The sequence below is a fragment of the Colius striatus genome, chromosome 4 (assembly GCF_028858725.1).
Source record: "Colius striatus isolate bColStr4 chromosome 4, bColStr4.1.hap1, whole genome shotgun sequence".
Taxonomy (NCBI): domain Eukaryota; kingdom Metazoa; phylum Chordata; class Aves; order Coliiformes; family Coliidae; genus Colius; species Colius striatus.
The window spans coordinates 40543248-40562747 of NC_084762.1; positions in this window are offsets into that span (position 1 = coordinate 40543248).

The window sequence follows — 19500 nt, forward strand, 5'->3', positions numbered from 1 at the left end:
AACAAAAGGATTTAGTCTTTTGTCAAAATGCAAGACATAGCTCTTGTTGCCCACAGTATGAATTCTCACAGTCAAACGTAAAATAAAGCACATGTAGAATAAAAAAGTATGACCTCTTCAATATGGCCTTTTAAAAAATGTATCTAAAATTGATCATAATGACGATCTGCAAAGACTTTAGTAGAGCCTACAGCACTAGGAAAAAAACAGTAAACAAAAATCAATGGCACCTTCTGTAAACAGCTATTGTGTATTACAAACACAAAAACCAAACTACTTGTTCAGCTCCCATTCATCAAGCCAGTTTTGCTCCTGGCTTAGCTCAGGTGTCATTTCCATCCAAATTAAAGCATTAGAAGTTTACTTTTTCTAGCTCCAGGCTACCCTACATGTGTTCTAATGTCCCCTCTGTCTAATTCTGCTATCAGTCTTAGTCACAATAGGATAAGAAACCCTAGAAGATGTGATACATAAACCCACAGCCAACAGAGAGAAAATAGCATTTTTTTTTTAGATTACAAAACTTCATTAGTGTCACAAGAGTCTTTAATCTGCTTTTTTTTCACTCTTTTTTTTTTTTTTTTCTCCTTCTAGTCAGTCTGTATGGATCTACATTAAGGACAATTGTTAAGATTAGTATTAGGTAAATTTTTCAAGACTTAATGTCCTTTTTAGAATCACAGAATGTCTCAAATTTGAAGGGATCCATAAAGATCATTAAGTCCAACTCCTTACTCCTCTCTGGACTACCTAAAAGTAAACCATACGACTCAAAGCATTGTCCAGATTCTCCTTCAACTCTGACAGGCTTGATGCCATAACATCTTCCCTTTTCTTTTTCCCCAAGAAAAGACAAGTGACAAGTGATGCCCAATGCAACTGCTCGCTATCTCCTGACCAATGTCTGAACACCTGTGGGCCCCTCCCTGTCAACTCCTTCTGCTTTATATACTCAGCATGACATTCTGTGATATGGAATATCCTTTTAGCTAGTTAAGGTCTGCTGTCCTGGCCATGCTTTCTCCCAGCTTCTTGTGCACCCCCTTCACACTTTCTGGCAGGGCAGGGTACAAAACAGAAAAGGTCTTGACACTGTGCAAGCACTGCTCAGCAATAACCAAAGCATCTCTGTGTCATCAATGCTGTTCTGAGTATAAATGCAAAACAGCCCTACGGGAGCTACTAGAACGAAAATTAACTCAATCACAGCTGAAACCAGGACAATTGGTTACATCATATCATTAAAGTATTCATATCAGAGAAAAAGTAATAGACTTCTCATGAAAACAGTAAGTGGCTAATATCTATGTGCTCATCGCTCTGTAGCTTTACAAAAATCTTATTCTAGCTTTAAGAATATACTAACTTAAGAAATAAGTGCAGGAACAGTAATAATTTCTGGTCCTTTATTAATACCAACTTTCATACAGGGAACCTCATAAATTTATTTACTTATTTATGTTTTGGAACATTTTGATTTCTACTGTAGGAAATCAAGATGACCCCCTCCACCAGGAAAATTCAAAACGATGAGGAATCCAAGTTGTGATATTTGTGATTTTTAAAACAAATTTAATATTTTGAAATATGGCTACATATGAAGTAGTAGAAGTTGATCAGCAGCTAGAACAGGAACAATGAATTCATCATTCTGAAAAAAATGAAATTCCAAGTTTAATATTTGCATATGTAGCATGTATGTTGGTAAACATTCTCTAATATAATTCAAGAATATTAGATTTCCATATTGGAGAGAGACATAGTAGAGATAGAGAGAGATAGTAGATCTATCTCAAAGTGCAATCAGAATTCTCCTTTTGGGTTCAATGAATTTTCATCAAATCATCTGAGAATATCTGAGAATTTGATAATTTGGCCACTCCACTAGGTTAATTTCCAGTGGAATGTAATATAAAAAAATCACCTCCTAAACTTGAGAACAATGTCAATGAAATTAAATTTTTCAGGCTCTTTGCAAAGTTCAGCAAAAGGATTATAATTTTCCAATAAAATACATACTTTTAGAATAATGATGTGCAACTGTATTTCTTTCAAATTCTGTTGTTTTCCAGAGAAAAATTAGAATTGAAAAATTTGTAACTCCTAAATTCAGACTATAATCCATTTTCATTTACCAGACCATACTGCTGGTATAACTAAACTTTCTGACATTTATGATGACTGACAGAGGAAAATTGAAAAGTAAATAGTTCCTGGGGAGATCAAGGTTCCCAGTTACATATTTCAGGAAGAGATATGAGAATTTTGCTGTAGTATCACACCAATTACTGAGTCCTGCATGTGGAGTGACCAGTGAAATTCTGTGTGAACTTAAACACTTCAATGTTCTTTACTTTCACTGTCAGTCAAATTCAGGATTGAATTGTAAAGCAGTTATGTTTAGTTAACCAAAAAAAAAAAAAAAAAAAGTCTGAAGTGCTAATATGTAACTTCCAGTCTTGTATAAACTGTTGTCTTCTCTACTCCCTTGGTTTGACTTAACACAGTCACCTTGTTTGGAGCACATATTTCTCTCTGTTCAGCACTGGTGCATTTCTAAGGAGCAGAGTCTTGTCCTTCCTCCTCAAAATGTCTGTAACACCTCCACTCAAGCCTGTTTTCTTGGTTTCTGCTTCTTTCTCTAAGAGGCACTGCCCAGCAACATACATCAATGTGTATTAGATCTATGTGAACTGATCATATCTTAAATTGAAATATGCCAAAATCTTTGGGAAAAAAACAGTCTGATAACAGAAATATTTTCCTTTAACTCTCAATATTTTTATGTATGTGATGTTGATAGATTATTATAAAACTCAAAAAATCCAATAGTGTGTATGTATCATAGAATGGCAGAGGTTGGAAGGAACTTTTAGAGATCATCTGGTCCAGTCCCCCTGCAGAAGCACATCCACTCAGATCAGGTCACATAGGAACATGTCCAAGTGGGTCTTGAAGACCTCCAAGGAAGTAGACTCTCTAACCCCTCTGGGCAGCCTGTGCCAGATCTCCGTCACTCTCAAATAAAGTAAAATAGCTTTTTTCTTATCTTTAAGTGGAACTTTTTGTATTGCAGTTTCATCCCATTACCCCTTGTCCTGTTGCAAGATACCATTGAAAAAAGACATTGAACTGTGGAGAATAGTTCAATCTCCTGACATTCACCATTTACATATTTGTAAATATTAATGAAATCCCCTTTCAAATACTTGTTAAGTATTAATGAGTTCCTCCCTCAGTCTCCTCTTCTCCAGAAGAAACAGCTCCAGTTTCCACAGTCTTTCCTCATAAGACAGATGCTCCAGTCCCCTGATCATCTTGGTGGCCCTGTGCTGGACTCTCTCCAGAAGTTCCCTGTCCCTCTTGAGCTGGGGAGCCCAGAATCGGACACAGTACTCCAGATGAGGCCTCACCAGGGCAGAGTAGAAGGGGAGGAGAACCTCCCTTGTCCTGCTGGCCACACTCTTCTTGATGCATCCCAGGATGCCATTGGCCTTCTTGGCCACGAGGGCACATTACCGGCTCATGGTTAGTTTATTATCAACCAGGACTCCCAGGTCCCTCTCCGCAGAGCTGCTCTCCAGCAGGTTAATCCCCAGCCTGTACTGGTGCATGGGGTTATTCCTTCACAGATGCGGGAGTCTGCACTTGCTGTTGTTAAACTTCATGAGGTTCCTCTCTGCCCAAATCTCAAGTCAGTCGAGATCCCACTGGATGGCAGCACAGCCTTCTGGTGAACCAGCCGGTCCTCCCAATTTAACATCATCGGTGAACTTGCTGAGGGTACACTCTGTCCCCTCATCCAGGTTGTTGACGAAGATGTTGAACAAGACTGACCCCAGAACCAATCCCTGTGGAACTCCACTGGCCACGGGCCTCCAACTCAATTTTGTGCCATTGATCATCACCCTCTGGGCTCTATCATTCAGTCAGCTCTCAATCCACCTCACCATCCACTCATCCAACCCACACAGCTTGAGCTTTCTGATGAGGATGTTATGGGAGACAATGTCAAATGCCTTGTTGAAGTCAAGGCAGATGACATATATAAAACGTAACTGTAGATGAATCTACGACAATTATGTATGTGTGAACAAACTCAGATATTTTGGAGTCCAATGACAAAGGGTATCATTGAAATTCTTGCTTGGTGTCTGTTAGTCTATTCTTCCATTCTGCTGTTTAAGCATTTAAAATAACCTTACCCAGGTACCCACTCGACATCTCAGGAGTATCAGTTTTTACATGAGTTATTCTGTATGAGGTGTCTGACAGATGCATCTTTCATCAAGTTCTTTAGTCTCTTTTTAACAGTTAAAATTTTCAATCCTTACGTCACTTTGGAGTAGTTCCACAGTTCAGTGGTGTACTGATCATTGCTGTAGAGAAGTTTTAAAATTTTTATTTCTCATCAAAACAAAATTAATCTTAAGAAATATATTTTCTGGGTTTCTTGAAGTTTTTTCTCCTACTTCCTCATGTCATCGCGCTTTCTCTTATTTTATAGTAACTTTTATTTTATTGGTATGCAGAATCTGTGCAATAAAGTGTTTGTATTTATTTCTTTTATCTTGAATTTACAACTTTCATTTCATGTAACTTTCTTTTGTAAAGTGTTTTTTTTGGAACTCAGAAAGATTCATTGTCTCTCTGAAATTTGTTCATTCACAGGATACTTGAACAGACTGTAATATTTACAAAAGTAAATGATAAAATATCTTCTACTCAACCTTTATGAAGCACAAAGGATTTTTTTCATAGGAGTTTCTTATTCGATCTCATCTGATGATTGTTTTCACTGCTAATCTATATTTTCACCCTAGAAAGATATGTAACCTGTTTAAAAATTTAGTTATTAATGCTCATTAGGTGTTAGATTGATTGTAGAGAAATTCTAAAAATTCTTGGAGTCAGTATAGGTAATCTTATCAGAAGTGTCCAACTTTTACACTTTTCTTTCATATTTGAAATTAAGGCATGTCAAATAGAAGCAGATCGTCACTATGTGCAAAGTTCAGAACAGCCAGCAAGCAACTATGTTCAGATAGTATAAATTGTGTTGTAACTTCCATTCAAGGCAGTATGCAATTGGTGCCAGAGACTGCTGAATGAGAAAAGTGGCCAGTAATCTATCTCTATCCTGACTTATGAATGGTAGCAAATCCACTGTGAGACTGACTATACTGGTAGAAGCAAATCAAACACCAGTACCAATAGACTTAAACCCATCTGAGCTGCTGCATTGTGTGAAGACAGTGCTGCTCAGATAGAAAAGATTGCTACAAAGGTATGCCATGTAGAAGCTCACATATCAAAAAACACTACCACACATCCCTAATACTCACAAGCCTCCAGGAAGACTGAATGATATAGTTAAAGACTTCACTGAGAGAATTAGGCACCACAGAAATGAAGAAGTGAGATATAAATTCACTGGAAGCCACGTGGCTGGTTAACACCAAAGGATCTGCCACACATTCTGATCCTGTCCAGACATAGCTCCTACAGACTGCAGGATAAGATAAGGTCTCCATAACGTGCATAAAGAAACATTTGGAAAAGGCAGTGTGGGTTGATCCTTACCTGGGAGTTGGCCAGTCCATTCATGGGATCATCTTTGCTCAAGAAACAGGATACACTTGGTGGTTCATACAGAGCAATGGGCAAATCTATTGTGTACCTCTAGGAGATTTAATTTTGGTGAAAAATGATCCTCTACTTGACTTCTATGTTATAAGAAGAAATACTGTAGAATCACTTGAACAAGTTAAGAATGAGTGTCACAAGGAACCAGGCAGCGTGGCAGTGACAAACAAAGTCATTCTTGGCATTCAACAAAACAACTCATTGCTTCTCCTGTCCCGAACAATCACCTTAACAGGTGTGGCCCAAACTAATCAATTGCTCCTATGGACTTTTCAGAGGAGCATTGAATGGGGGCTAATGCCTGCATGTACATATGTAAAGGGAGAGGCAATAGAGGTCAATAAGGATATATATAAACCTGACTGTTGGATGCAAAGATGGTTTAAATATGTGGTATAAATTGTGAGTGATGGTGAGAGAGTATTTTGGAAATGACAGTAGAATAGAAAGGAAAAGGAAAGGTATGGAATAGAAAGATCATATGTAATGCAGTATGTTACATAAATAGAAAGGTTTGAGTCAAGTGTAGAAATGTAACAATATAAATGGAACAATCTGAAGATTTTAGTGGCATCAGATAATGTGAAACTGTGCATAACAGAAATCGTATGGAATAAGATGGAACTTGTACTCTACTATGGATGGAGTCAATTTTCTTCAAAGCAACCCACAGAGTGCTGTGCTTTGCACTTGTAACTCAAACAGTGTTGGTAACACGCCAATGTTTTCACTGTTGCTGAGGAGTTCTTGCATAGCACTAAGACTTTCTTCCACTAGCACCTCTGCCCCTAGCCAGTAGACTGCAGGTGAAGTAAACACTGGGAGGGGACATAGGCAGGATAGCTGACCCCAACTGACCAACAAAACACAATATTACACTCAGCAATAAAAGCTGAATGTAAGGAGGAGGAAGGTGAGGATATTCATAGTTAAAATGTTTGTCTTCTAAAGCAATCATTATGCTTGCTGAGGCTGTGCTTTCTTGGAAGTGCATCTACCTACCTGCCAATAGGAAATAGTCAAGTAATTCCTCTTTTTGCCTACCTTGTATATGCAGCTTTTTCTTTCCCTATTAAATTATTATTTTACTCAGTCACTTCTACAAATTCTTCTCTTTTACCTTTTATTTTTTCCAGTACCCATAGGTGAAGAGAGTGAAAGGCAAAGTAGGAGTTTGACTGCTAGCTAGAGTCAACTCACTAAAACTAAACTTTTAAAGACAACTTTTAAGAGATCTATCATAATCTCTGAATGATCTTACATTATAAGTATGACAAATAAAAGATGAGCATTGTCCTGAGATAAATGACATGATAGACCTGGAAAAACATCAAATCCTTACCCAACTGCAGGAGGACAGCAACTTATTGAGAATAAAACCTTAAAAGTCTCTTTCTTCCAATTTTACATCCATATCTTCTGCATTTTGTCTCTAATGCCTTCCTAGCTAGAAAGAAACAGTAGTTCTAGAGTTAGGATTTTATGGTTTAAATTAATTGCTTAAGTCTTAAATTCTCTAAATTAGTTCTGAAGTCTTAAAGTTTCTAAGAAAAGTAAAACTCACCCTTGAGGTCATTCTCAGTTAAGCAGTCCAGTTTTCCTTTTTTATGAAGAAGTGTAACTGGAAGTTTGTATAGAATCCTTGAATTTGATGTCATGCATGGGACACCCACTTTTTGGACATACTTTCCTTCATAAATATGCTGGGAACTTCATTCACAGTCCTAGTATAAGCTTGATATTAGATGTATGTAAGAGTATGTGTCTTAGCTTTCAGTGAAATATTCTACCAAGAAGTTAAAAAATCAATTTTGATAAAAAGATTAGGCAACTCCATTCCAGAAACTGAGACCAGATATTTTTTTCCTGACCTGAAGTCTTTTGACCAGCTTCCTATACTGTGGCCTGCTAGTATTTTCCTATCTGATGTCCTGCTATTCTTTTATTACTGTCAAGGAAATTGTTGACCAAATTTCTCTGAAACACTGTAATGACAGAAAGCAGAAATGCTATGTCATATGAAGCAGTCATGCAAGACTGCTGTAAATATTTACTAACATCAGCATAAAATTTACTTGCTTGGTCTGAGTAAAATAATTGGCAATAATTGAAGTCAGTAATTCTTTATAAACAATTGTTTCTGTAATGGTAGATATTGAGCCTTCTAATATACCACAAGGAAATAAGCATTAGAGATATGGACATGCCTGCAGGGCTACAACATTATTGTCATCAAAGAGACATAGTGAGAAAGGCTTCTGTGACTGGACAGTTGGAATGGGAGGATATAGGATTTTTAAGGGCAAGTAGGGGAAGTGAGAAGGAAGTGTTGCCCTCTGGAGTCCCTGCAGCTCTGCCCGGGGATGGATGAGGAATCAACTGTGAATTAACGGGAGAGCATGGACAGATGTTGTTTTGGTGAGAGTCTTCTACAGGCCACCCAACCAGGAAGATCAATCAGGGAAGACATTCTATAGACAGATAGGTGCAGCCTTACATTCATAAGCCCTGGTCCTCATGGAAGACTTCGACCACCTGAATATCTGTTGGACTGTGACTCTATGGAGAGGTGGAGTTGGAGCAGAATGTGCCTGGAGTTGTGATGTTGCAGAGGAGACCCACGCTGGAGGAGTTTGTGAGCAGCTACAGCTTTTGGGAAGGGCTCACCATAGTTGGCAAAGAACTCTCCCCCTCTTTGTCTCAATCCACAAGGTTAACCTTTCTCTTCCCATCTTGCTGGGGCTTCCGCCACCCTATGGGAGGCGGCGGTGTATGTAGCAGGATGAGTGGCTGCATGGTGTTTTGCCACCAGCTGAGCTTAAATTATGACAGGCACATTCAGATTCTATCTCAAAATAGACTCAAGCTGATCAGCACGCACCAAACAACATTAGTACTCTAGCAGGCAGAGCTTTAGTTTCCTTTTCTGTCTGGTGGACAACAGCACTCGTTCTTTAAAACATGCAGTATTTAATTTAAATTTTAAAATCAGTCTGGTAGATTATTGTCTTCAGGTTTTTTTGTGTATATAATCAGCACTATCACATAGTGGACTGATAAAAAAAAACCTTACTTCAGAAGGGTGTTGTAAATACTAAAACTAAATCTGGTGCCAGCTATTGACATATTTAAAAGCTATTCAATGTTAATGATTTTCCATAGCTTTATTACTAAAGCTTTTTTCTTTGTCTCAGTTTTTAAAAACAGTATATAGATTCTTTGGAATTTAAAGACTATTGAATGTTCAAGAGATTTAGGGCACATAATTGTGCTGAAAATTTGACTTCAATGCCTGAAAGTATTGTTTGAGCCAAAGGCTTAAAGACTGAAAGATATCACCGGGATACTTACAGTTAGATTTCATGAGAAATGTAGATTACTTTTTCTAAGCCTAATTTACCCCAATAGTTGATTGTCCTTCTTGTCAAATGCGATAAGACTGAAAGATCTCCCAAGAGGAACTAGAAAGCTTATTCCTCATCAAGATATTGTTACTGCTTTGGGAGGTGCCAAGGCTCAAAAGTATTGTATGGGGAGAGGAGACTTAGACAGTAGCAGCTGCTTTGAAAAATTCTACCTAAAGATAAAGTTTTGGACTTTACATTGTAAGTACTTGCTGCTGTTGAGCTCCTTGATACTGTCCTTGAATTCATCCAAGCATTTCCAGAAGGTTTTTACTTTCTACAATTGAAACTTGTTATAGTTTCAATACAACTTCTCCTTGCTGAAGAAATCTCTTCCTGTCTAGAATCTTCACAATCCTTTTACTCTTTGCCATGATTTTGTCCAGAAGAGGACAAAGTGTCACAAAGGTGTTCGCTCACTCCTCCCCCTCCCAGTGGAATGGGGAGGGGAACTGGAGAAAATGGAAAAACCCCCAAAGGCTGAAATAAGAACAGTTTAACACAAAAAGAAACAAGCTCAGGAAATAAAACAAGTTCTAACGGTAAATGAGGGGATATACAAAGGGGATGGTGCATGCCGCAGTTGCTCACCACCCAGGACTCGACACGAATTATCCCAACTGGCATCCGAACCCGGTAATGCCCCATCAGCTGTCTCCCGGAAGAGGCCTTGTCCCGAAGGAGGGACCCTTTATCACTATGGTTGGAGCAGGCCGTGTCCTGAGGAAGGGACCCAATATCCACAGCTGTAACTGTGGGGAGGAACCCACGATAAAGCAGCTCATTAAACTTATGCCCAGAAGAGGCCTTGCCCCGAGAGAGGGACCCTGTAACTGCAGAAACTGCGACCGCGTTGAAGAATCCACGCCAGAGATATTCACCAAGGACTGCTCCCAGTGTGAGGGACCCTGTATCGGCAGAAGCCGCAGCTGTCGGGAGCAACCCACACCAGAGAAGTTCGTTAAGGACTGTGTTCCAGGGGAGGAACCTCATGTTGGAGCAGGGGAAGAATGCCAGGAGTAGTCCTCATCTGAGAAGACAGAAGCGGCAGAGTCCATCTGTGAGAGACTGACCACATCCCCCATTCCCTGCCCCCCTGAGCCTTTGAGGGGGGAGGAGGTAGAGATATTGGGAGCAGTGAGCTGGGCCCGGGAATAAAGGAGGGATGGGGGAGGGAGATCTTAAAGTGCTGGTTGTAATTTTCTCATCATCCTACTCTCTTTTTGCTTTAATTCCATTCTGTTTCTTGTAGAATAAACTTTCCTACTTTCCTCTCTAAGTGGAGTACTGGAGTCTGTTTTGCCCAGAACTGTAATTGGCAGTGAGCCCTCCCTGCCATTGTCTCAATCCACAACAACTTTGCTTATCTTTTTATTCCCATTTCGCTGGGTCCTCCGCCATCCTATCGAGGGTGGGGGTGAATGGTGGCACCAAGAGAGACACTGTCGTGGTGCTGCTGTGCTAGCTGGGTTAAATCATGAAAATTTCTTTAACCTTTTAAATACTTCAGTAAAAATATGGTGATATTTTAGATGAAAAATGTACAAAGTATTTGGCACGTAAATATGATGGAACACTAACAGTTCTACTTTGTGGTATTGGATGAAGATAACAGGATATTGGACGAGTATATGGGTCAAATGATGAAGAAATCTCAGCAGATTAGGAAATTCAGCTCAATGATGGAAAGCACATTTCGTGATTTGTCCTATCTCTACATTATACCTTTTTGTTTAACCTTTACCATAAAGTAATCATTCCTGTTCACTGATTCAAGGGCAGAAATGAGGAATCAGCCTTCTTTTTTGAATCATCTCATGTACAGAATACTACAGTTGTAGAATCATTTACTCATGAATGTCCCTTTTCGCACTTTAGGGCTTTTTTTTTAATCAATCTAATCAGCATATCTCCATTAGTAACAATAATTCAAGCACTTAAACCAATATTCAAAGACAACACCTCTTTTGAAAACTAAACCACCTTTTTTTTAAAAGTCCTACTATGTGTGAGATGTATGCTAGTGGCTAAAGAAAAATTTGTAGATTTTAAAAGGTGAACAATTACAGCTATGATAACTGTTGCAGTGGGATAGTGCTTATGTGGATATTTGCACAAAGCTAGATATAAGAATAATAAGCTGGACATATACAGTCCAATAACAAAAAATATAAAGAGTTTAGTATGAAAGGCATTAGCGGTATAATAAGGAAATCCAAGACGGAGTCTGCCTGAATATGGTACTTAAACTTCACATGTTGCTCTGATAATGGCTGAAGTTTGAGTAGCTAGTTTACGGACAAAGTAATTTACTAATCAAATTTGCATCTGATGATATATGGATGACAGGTGGCAACACATAGGACACAAATGTTATCCTATATAAAGAACTGATTAATTTTGGAAGTGATGAAGAGATTGTGGCCTCTAATGTGAGTCAAACCAGTGGTCACCAGACCCACGCTGACTATTTGAATATTAAGTGGACAGTTACCAGCTTCAGTTAGATGCAGCTGATGTTGCAGTAATATATCCAGGAGATACCTAGGAGGAAGCAGGTGCTTCTATCGTTTCAGGTCATTACTTTAACGTGACATTACATTTCCCCCATGTTGCCTGCTGCAGTTTTATGCAAGTGCACAGCAGACACTGTGACCCTGCATTGCGTGAAATAGGACCTATGCTTATACCAGTAATTAACCTGTACCCTCTCTGTGAAATATACCACTTACTCTTTACCGACATGAAAAAATGAGAAACATGCAACAATGAGAAAATAATGGTTTAGTTCTGTAGGCATATCACACATGCAATGAAAAATACAGGAACTAACTTGCCTCCTTTGAGTGTCTTGCCCTTAGATCTCAGTACTGAGAGCATCACTACCCCAGTCTGCACAGAAAGAGAAATGAAGTGTCCATGAGTATCTATAAGCATGTCTTGCTCAAAATATATACTTGGCAATCAGGGGGCAGGACGTCCTGGAGGAAAATAAATCAAATCAAGCATGATGGGTCAATATTTTTTTTAACCATAGGTCAAAGTATGTTGCAAATTGCATTCTAGCCATCATTGGAAATTCCTCATCGTAATAATAGTGATATATCTTCTTTTTTTAATTGCAGGAATCCATTTAATCTTCACTGGTAATATGAATCAGGAAACGATAATTGGAAAAGACAGATTTCTTAAAAAAAAAAAAAAAGTTACAGAATTTCAACTCAATTATGAGTTGACATTACATTCACAAATTCAGTCCAGTGTGTAGGTAAGAAGGAACTGACCATCTGTTTTATTATTCATTCATATGTCTGCATGGACAAAAGATGTTCATAACTATGCAACTTATTAATCTGTTAAATAATAAAAGTGTATGAGTGCTCACTGAACTGTTTCCCTTACTGATTTGCTTTGTATTTTTTTTATTGTAAAGAAATCTAGTAGAATGGGAGTATCTTCATTTAAGTTAAATAAATTGAGCCATGTATTGAGCATTTTCCCTAAGATTATGTATTTTCTTGTGGTGGTTTCATTCCATTAATATCATCAACACAATCTGCTGTCACATTGCAGGAAACTACTTTTCAAACTGCAAAATAATCTTTTTCTGGATCAAAACTTCCTCCTCTGCAGCAATGACACAAATATTTTTTCTGATAACCATCTCTATGCTACAATTTGTGTGAATATCTGGTCCAAATAAACATTTCTCCTAAACTTTTATTTATGCCAGTTAATGTTTCATGGTGGATAATTTACAGCTTATCTATTTTGGAGAGGTTGGATGACTGAGGGAGGGATAACACAAGATTAAATAGCTATTTTATGTGCTACTTGTCCACAGCTATTACTCACTTGCCGCTGGGGAAGTAAGGGTCATAGGAGATGAATATAAAGATATGCTTTATTTTTCTTCTTTTCATCCTACAAACACATGATTCTCTTCCTCACCTTCTGTATGTTGCTCATCTGACTTCCATCACATGGTGTGAAAGTGCTTATCAGTGCAGAACATGCAGAAAGAATTATGTGCTCTTAATATCTAGTAACCATTGGAAAATGCAAAACTTGCAAGTTATCATAGTACACTAGGATTTAACATTAGATTCAATAAAAATATGGGGGAAAAAAAGCCTCCAAAATGTTCTTAATTAGAAAGATTGGGAAAAACCTGACTATAGGCAAAGATCTGCCTATATAAAAGAAGGAAAATCCGAAAAACTATTTTTATAACACATTGAACCACAAGGAAATGCATTTACATGTGTGTGAAAAGTATTTGAATAAATATTTAAGTTTAAAAAAAACAAAAACAAAAACACAAGAGTGCAGGTTGATATTATCAGAAGATAAGTATTTCAGTATCTTATTCCCAGTGGGAAATGAAAACACATAAAACAAATTAAAACCTCCTCTAGAAAAATATAATAATGTGAAGATTATGTTTTCTTGAGAAAAGAAATTTCAGCATAAAATTCCAGAGGAACTATAATACAAACTTTTTTAATATCACATTTTTAATAGAATTTCATATTAAACATAGTCTTTTTTGAGTTTTCTTTGATAATGCTATAGTATGTAAATACTTTTCTGGTTTTCACAGAATAATTCTTCCAATAAATATGTCAAAATGGAGAATTGTAATAATCCATTTTGTACGTGAGTATGAATCATTTGCCAGTGTTCAAAATTAAGTTTTATGACATACTTTTTTTTGTTTTATGAGTTTTAAACCAGTAATTTTTTTTTTACTGTGTATGGAAATAAACAAAATCTACATAAAAGTAATAGACAACAGTTTCCTTGGGGAATACATTAAGAAAATACCATACACTTAAACAACTGGTTTTCTTTTCTACCTGTTTGTCACAATCATAAAATAGAAAATAAAGTTATCTTTTTGAGTTCAATATTTAAAATAATATTTATTTTCAACTACAGTGAATTTTGTACATTTGAATATGTTTGCTTTTAAATGAAATTGATACACTGCTTATCCCTTCAATAACTTTAATTTCCATCAAAATAGATTTCTGGCTGAATATAATTATAGGAAGTAATTTTTTTTTCCACAGTGTGTTAGGTATATGAGTGTTTGTAATACTCTCAATTTCTTGAAACTTAGATATAGAAGATTTGAAGATAAAATTTCAAACAATTCCCTATACAAGACTCATAAAGGATAATTACATGTTCAATAACAACTGCTTCATACAACATAGCAATGTAATTTTTAATCTTTCAGTAAGTCTTACCATTTTCTTAAAAGTCTATGTGGCCCAATTTGTTTAGAGAGAATATGATTCAAGTAATTTTTTTCATAGAACTCAAAATAAGAAGTTAGGCATGTACTGTATAATGCTGAATTAAAGATATTATATTTTATGATATGACAAAATGCGGTTGTAGATTAAATATAATTTATGATCCACTAATAACCCACCAAATCTTTTTCAGAAATAATCTTTATTTAATAATCAATGGCATAAATATTACTAAATACAATAATTACCCGTTTAACTTCAAGACTGGAGTGGAGAAAACTTTCAGAATGCTCTTTGAAAAAGGCAAAGTAGTATTCACAAAATATCTTCAGGAACATATTCCAACACTTTGATTCTTTCAAGTTTACAAAGATGAAACGTAACCTGCAATTTTCAAAAACTCTTTTGGCAGATAGGAACATGTATAGGACGTCTAAGATCAAATGACAAATTATGTGCAACATTTCCCTCTTCCAGGGCTGGGATGTGGGTGGTGAGAGCCAGTTCTACTATGGAGTGATGGTGATCTGGGACAAGGTTTGAGAGTAACCTTCTCATTGGCCAAGACCCTCACCTTGGTCCCCAAACTTATCTGTCCACCCCAGGACTGTGTCTGAGCCTGGTTCCCAGCATCCAAGCTGCTCTGCCTCCCTTACTCAGGAGCTGTGGGACCACATCCCACTGCCCCGATGACCCTGTCCTGACAGATGTGCCATCTCCCACAACTGCTGTCTCACCTCCCTCATGCAACCACCTGCCTTCACTGTTCCCTAACACTCTCTGCCCAGCAAGTTTTTAGCACAAATATCAAGTCCCACAGTGACTGAGTACAAGTGATCATCCACTGAAACAGAAAATTGCAGAGCACAGCTGATATATGAAGTGCCTTCTGTTCATTTAAAACATACTGTCAAAGTCTAAACCCTTTCATTACAATGTATTTCTTACGTTTCATATATTCCTAAGGTAATCTCAGTGCAATATTGAAAATGATGAGATAGGCGCCAGATATTCCCCTTCAATTGTGTAACAATGAACTATTACCAAAAGTATGTTAACATTTCCATGGATTGAGACATCAGTGATAATGCAGAAAAATATATTCTTTTCAAATCAATCTGTAACTCAGCAGTTTTTTATTGGAAATAAGGGACAATGCATTACAAGAAATATACAAAGCTTTTACGTATCATTTGAGTTAAGAATTGTTCTCAAAGAGCAACAGTGTTTCATTTACTCTCATGATTAATTGATTTATATGAATGGCTACTGATAATATTGTGCTTTCTCTGTTTTTGCAGCAGACATATTTTCTTCTATAGTTCACGTTTCTTAGCAATGGCAAAATGTCAAGTATTTTCTTCTTAGACATTTTTTTGGAATTATTTTATGATGGCTTCCATTTGCATACTGTCTTGATTATGAGCAATTAAGAACTTTCTTCTGAGAAAAAAAACCCAGAAAATCTCTGTTTATTTTTATACATTCTGTTTTCATGAATTTGTGAGCAATAATTTCTTCATTTGTTCTGTTGATATAGTGTTTCTGTTTTAGACCTGTGACAAAGAAATTTCTCCGTGAATGCAATTCAGTCCAAAACAATCACTAACTTGATATCTGCTTTTGTAGTCATCACATCAGCTGTACACCTCACTCTGGGCAAGGACTCTGTTTCTTATGTCAGAGCTTCACAATGAGTATAAAACTTAGCTTCACACAAGAAAGTGATAAGTCTTGAAAAAAAGTTCACTTCTCAGTAAAATATAATAGTTATTTCAAATATGTGTATTTGGAGTTTTTTTCTTCTTCACAAGTTTCTTCTGTAGGCATTTTGCTGAAATAACAATAGAGATATGGAGTTTATTCCTTGTATATGCACCAGAAATGCCCATAAACTCCTCTCCACATCCAGTAGGCTCAATAATCCTAATTGTCAGCATCTCAAAGAACACAAATTCATTAAATTTCTCATTTTCTCCAAGTAGTGACAACTCTAGTGCCAACAGTCATCCCTGGATGATGCCAAAATATTGAGGAAATAAATTACACCACTAAGCAAACAACAAGGTCTGGAGATCATATGCCCTATATAGAATTCTTAAAAGAAATCACCCTTCCTTTTGCCACCAAAAACATGGTGTTCACGTTTACTCTCTTTTTGCTTACGTTTGTCAAAAGAACAACACTTGCCAAGGAAAATTAAATAAGTGAAAACAGAATAATATTATCCCTTTATTGATAACAAGGAAGGGTAGTAAAATACTGTGTTCCAGGCAGATTGTGGTTTAAAAAAGCAGGTAATACAGAGTGCCAGCTCTGTTAGATACCAATGACAATTTGTGGGAAGTAGTTTTTCAGTAGCAGCATCTGGCATTTTTGGCAGGCTCTCCAGGCTGCTTCACTGATAGTTTCAATTCTCTCTAAGCTGATCACTTGCCTATGTCATTTGTTGGGTGAATAGTCTGCTTTGCTCTAAAAAACAACATTTTATACCACCTTTCCTCTTGATCCTCAGCTCCTCCATTGTGATTCTTGCCTGTGTATCTGCTTGACAGCAACTTAGTCTGAGCAATCTTGCTGGCATCAGCAGGATTACTCAAAACGTGATCCTGAAGAGATTTGTTGGTATAGATATATTAGCATAATCATTCCAGAAAACTCTTTTCATAAAAGCAGAGATTATATCAACAAAAGGGTTCTTTAGAAGGTAAAGCTAATACCAGTTTCCAAACTGAAGGAAACAGCTTTATCAACATTAAAGATATTTTTCTTTTTTTGGATGTGGACCTGCACTTTTGCTGCAGTTTTTTCCAGTGCAAGTATACTGATGTAGAGTTTCTGCCAGTACACTCCAGAATCTGCATAGGTGCACTTGAAAATAGTCTTAAACATAAAATAACATAGAGTTTAATGGGAAAAAGAAAATACAGTTCTAAAGGAATCATTAATTTACAGCAGAATAAGTGGATGTTTTAGTATGCAGAACAATCTATTAGATGTCCCTGTCGACAACACAGATATGTATTAACCACTTAGCTTCTCATATTTGAGCTTCTGATATGTACTTCTCCAGCTTTAGAAAATATAATTTTTATTTTTTTACATTCATATGAACAGAAAACACATCACAGCAAAATTCCCTCAATTACATTTTTTCTGCATGTGACTACTAACCTGTTTATTTCTAGATCAAATAGAAATTACAGCAGTTATTAAAATTAATATGGGGATTTTTTTATGGTTGGAAGTATTTTAATATATTGAATTAATATTAAAGAATTATTTTTTCAATTTAGTAGGAAATTACTTACAAAAATACTTTAATGATAATTTTTGGTACATGAACTACTACAGAAGTTTGACTCCTATAAATTGATGGGCCCATACATTATCTACCTGAGGGAGTTGAAAGAGCTGGTTGATGTCACTGTGAGGTTGCTTTCCATAATCCTTGAGATTTCATGAGGACTGAGAGACATTTCAGAAGACTGGAAGGGATCTAATGTCACCCTAATGTACAAGGTTTTAAAGGAAGATACAGAAAATTACAGGCACATCAGTCTTACTGTAATTCCTAGGAAAGTTATGGACTAAATCTTCCTGGGGATTATCACCAACTATATGAAGCACATGACTAGGAAAAGCCAGAATGGATTCACCAAGGTCAAGACATGCTTGACAAACCTGATTGCCTTCTAGGACAAAGTAACTTGCTTAGTTGACGTGGACTGAGAGGTGCACAATGTTGATTTCTCCAAGGTTTCCAATACAGTTTCTTACAGCCTCCTAGAGAAACTGAGAGGTTATGGTCTAGACAAGTGGTCGTTGTAGTGAGTGGGGAGATGGCTGACAGGCTGCATCCAGAGGATGCTGGTAAAAAGCTTGTTTTCAGATTGGACACTTGTAACAAATGGAGTCCCTCAGGTATGAATATTGGGCCCAATGCTGTTTTAAGAGATCTGGTTCATAAGAGATCTGGTTGATGGGATCAAACATATTTTCATGAAGTTTGATGAAGCTTTCTGATGATAACAAAGTGAGTAGGGAAGTGAGCACTTTGGAAGGGAGACACACCCTGCAGAAAGACCTGGATAGGCTGGAAGAGTGGTCACAAAATCATAGAATGGTAGGGGTTGGAAGGGACCTTTAGAGATCATCTAGTCCAACCCCACTGCAGAAGCAGGGTCGCCTTGATCAGGTCACATAGGAACATGTCCAGGCGGGTCTTGAAGACCTCCAAGAAAGGAGACTCCACAATCCCTCTGGGCAGCCTTTTCCACTGCTCCATCACCCTCACAGGGAAATAGTTTTTTCTTATGTTTAAGTGGAACTTTTTGTGTTCCAGCTTCATCCCATTACTCTTTGTCCTGTTACTAGCTACTATAGAAAAAAGGGATGTCCCAACCTCCTGACATCCACCCATTTTAGATATTTATAAATGTTAATAAGATCACCCCTCAATCTCCTCTTCTCCAGACTAAACAGCCCCAGTTCCCTCAGCCTTTCTTTGTATGAAAGATGTTCCATACCCCTGATCATCTTGGTGGCCTTGTGCTGAACTCTCTCCAGCACTTCCCTGTCCCTCTTGAGCTGAGGAGCCCAGAACTGGACACAGGACTGCAGATGAGGCCTCACCAGGGCAGAGTAGAGAGGGAGAAGAACCTCCCTTGACCTGCTGACCACACTCTTCTTGATGCATCCCAGGATGCCATTGACTTTCTTGGCCACGAGGGTATATTGCTGGCTCGTATTTAGTTTATTATCAATCAGGACTCCCAGGTCTCTCTCTGCAGAGCTGCTCTTCAGCAGTCCGACTCCCAGCCTGTCCTGGTGCAGTGGGTTGTTCCTTCCCAGAGGCAGGACTCTGCACTTTTTCTTGTTGAACCTCATGAGTTTCCTCTCTGCCCAACTCTCAAGCCAGTTGAGATCCCACTGAATGGCAGCACAGCCTTCTGGGGAATCAACCAGTCCTCCCAGTTTGGCATCATCGGTGAACTTGCTGAGGGTACACTCTGTCCCCTCATCCAGGTTGTTGATGAAGATGTTGTAACACAAACACAACCTAACACAAACGTCTAACACAAACATCATGAAGTTCAACAGTAACAAACGTAAAGTCTTGCACCTGGGAATACATCATCTACTTATCTGAGGAACAGCTCTGTGGAAAGGAAACTGGGGTTCCT